At 54.0% G+C, this 2,870-nt stretch overlaps 1 protein-coding gene across 1 annotated transcript in view; it reads left to right on the top strand.

The window, feature by feature from the left end:
• Positions 1-2,870, top strand: part of JAKMIP1 (janus kinase and microtubule interacting protein 1) — a 50,177-nt gene that overhangs the window by 37,072 nt on the left and 10,235 nt on the right. The window lies entirely within an intron of this gene.

Here is a 2,870-nt window from a genome sequence, read left to right as displayed (position 1 = left end):
CCCGGGGGCAGCAGGGCTCTGTGATGGACCCGGGGGTGGGGCTGGCGTCTGAGATGCAAGTATGGAGGAGAAATGGTACCTGTAGCCACACGGCCAAAGCTGTGCTTGTGGAACATGGAGCATCTATCATTTAGACTGCGGACGAGACCCTACTGTGCAGAATCGGCATGGGGGGGGGATGTGTCCGGCTGCTCACCAATGCCCCTTGGAGGGAGGGGTTAGAAGCTGCGAGGCTCAGGCAGTGTGAGGGTCTTGTCATCTGGAAGGCCCCCACTTTACGCTAGGTGAGAGCCCCCCCCCACCCCCGCCCGTGTTCTCATGCCCTGGTCAGCAGGCAGTGAGCTGTACCCTGAAGATAAGTGGCCATTTTCCATGGGTCCGCTTTCAGCATGAGAACTTGGTCTTCAAAAGCAGGCTCAGGACCTGTGAGCCACCCCCTGCACCACCACCCCCGCCTCCTTCTGCCGGGGCTCCCTGATCTTGCATTTGCTGCAGTAGATGGGCGATGTGGGTCCGTGTTACCAGCCACGCTGGCATTGACATCAGGCCTCTCTGCATTGTGCAGACCTTTGTGAAGTGTCTCTTCTGTCTTGTTCTATCGACAAGAGCATCAATAACTCGTACTTGTGGGCTTCAAAGCCACCCGCTGCTCTGAGGAGAGAGCCAAGACTCTCCAAGAACAGACAAGGACGGGGACCCGGCTCCCCACTTCAGAGGCAGGAGCCGCTGAAGACCTTGGGCACAGCCTGGAAGGTTGTCCGACACCGACCGCCTAAACTAAGGAAGGAGAACACGGTAGGGGCTGCTGGCCCAGGCCCTGGACATTGCCTGCAGAGGCGCCGGCTCTGGGAGGGGAGAGGCCACGAGGAAGGGAAGCGGGTCCAGCCTATGGAAGGGGAGCCTTCCGGACCTTCAGTTGCTGACGGGGCTCCACTCAAGGGGGCGAGACACAGCTGCAAAATCCCCGAATGACTGGAACTTGGAATGTGCGGAGGGAGAATTCAGGAACATTGTAAATGGTCAGATGGAACAGAGCACATGAAGACCGAGCCCCATGGCGTCAGTGAGCTGAATGGACTGGTGTTGGCCGTTTGAATCAGGTGGTCGCATGGTTTACTGTTGGGGGGAACGACACCGTCGGGGGCGTGCATTGTCAGAGAGGATCTGGATCAATTCACCATGAACTACAGTGCTCTCTGGGATCAGATTATTTATACCCTCCCAGGAAATCCAATCAACCTCACTGCCACGTGAATTTATGTTTAAATCCGAAAGCTAGCACTGAAGACGTTAGGAATTCTACCAGAGACTTCAGCCTGAAATTGATCCAACATGCAGTCAAGATGCATTGGCAGTTACTGGTGGCTGGAGTGCCGAAGCTGCCAACAAAGAGGAAGGGACAGTAGGTGGAAATGGGGTCTTGGTGGCAGATGAAGCTGGAGATCGTACGGTAGAATTTTGCAAAACCAACAACTTGTTCATAGCAAGTGCCTTTTCAACAACACGGAGGTGACTATTCATCGGGACGTCTCCAGAGGGCATCCACAGACATCAAGCGGATGCCTCTGTGGAGAGGGAGGATGGAGCCGCTCCCTATCGGCAGCTGGAACTGGGCAGGGGCTGCCTGTGGGGCAGAGCACCATTGCTCATGTGCAAGTCCAGGGTGAGGCTGAAGCAAATGAAGACCAGTCCACAGGAGCCGAACATGACCTCGAGCCTCCCAGCTGGCTTCTGAGAACACCTCGAGACCTGACTTGCCGCACCGAACACGCACCGAACACGCACGCGGAGACCTGAGGAGCTGTGGGAGGGCCTCAGGAGCATCATTCACAAGGAGGCAAAAGGTCATTAACATGGCAGGGAAAGAGCACCGGGGCTGTCAGAAGAGACTGAAACTTGCTCTCACTCGTGGAGCAGCTAAAGCAAATGGAGAAAGGGTGAACTCAAGGAGCTGAGCAGACTATTTCCAAGGGCAGCTCAAGCAGACAAAGCCAAGACAATAATGAAATGTGCAAGCGTGTGTGTGTGTGTGTGTGTGTGTGTGTGTGTGTGTGCACATGCTCAGCGTATCTGAACCGGAAAGAGCTCAAGAAAAATTCAAACCTAAAATTTCAATTTTGAAAGCTTCTATAGGCAAAATATTGAATGGTTCCGGAAGCATCCAGAGAGGATGGAAGGAATACACAGAGTCGCTGCGCCAAAAAGAACTGGTTAAAGGACGAAGTCCAAGCTGCACTGAGTGAATGAACCAGGAACAAGGCTCCAGGCACCGACATGTTGCAGCAGCTGCAGAAGCCCTGGAAGCACTCACTCGTCTGTGCCAGGAAATCCGGAGACAGCCACCTGGCCCACCTCCCGCAGAGATCCACATTTGTGCCCATTCCAAATACAAGTGACTTAACAGAATGTTCAAACTAGAACATCATTGATATCGCGCACAAGTACAATTTTACTTAAGTTCATCCAACAATGGTTACAACAGCATATTGGCAGGGAACTGTCAGAAGATCCAGAAGAGGACATGGAACAAGGGACAGCATTCCTGATGTCAGATGGATCTTGGCTGAAAGCAGAGAATTCCAGAAAGACGTTGACTTGTGTCTCATGGGCTATGTGAAGGCATCCGAGTGCGTGGACCGTAATACACGGTGGGCCGCCTTGAGAAGAAGGAGGATTCCAGAACCCTGCACTGTGCTCGTGCAGAACGTACGTGTACCTGGGTCAAGAGGCAGTGTGAGAACAGAATGGGCGCACTGCAGGGTTTAAAACCAGGGAAGAGGTGGCCAGGGTTGCGTCCTCCCACCATATTGTCCACTCTGTGGGCCGAGCACATCCTCAGAGGAGCTGGAGTACAGGAACCAGAGGGCATC

Source organism: Echinops telfairi, unplaced genomic scaffold (assembly GCF_000313985.2).
Source record: "Echinops telfairi isolate 266 unplaced genomic scaffold, ASM31398v2 ScPeMD7_28;HRSCAF=97, whole genome shotgun sequence".
NCBI lineage: Eukaryota > Metazoa > Chordata > Mammalia > Afrosoricida > Tenrecidae > Echinops > Echinops telfairi.
This window is presented reverse-complemented; position numbering and strand designations above follow the sequence as displayed.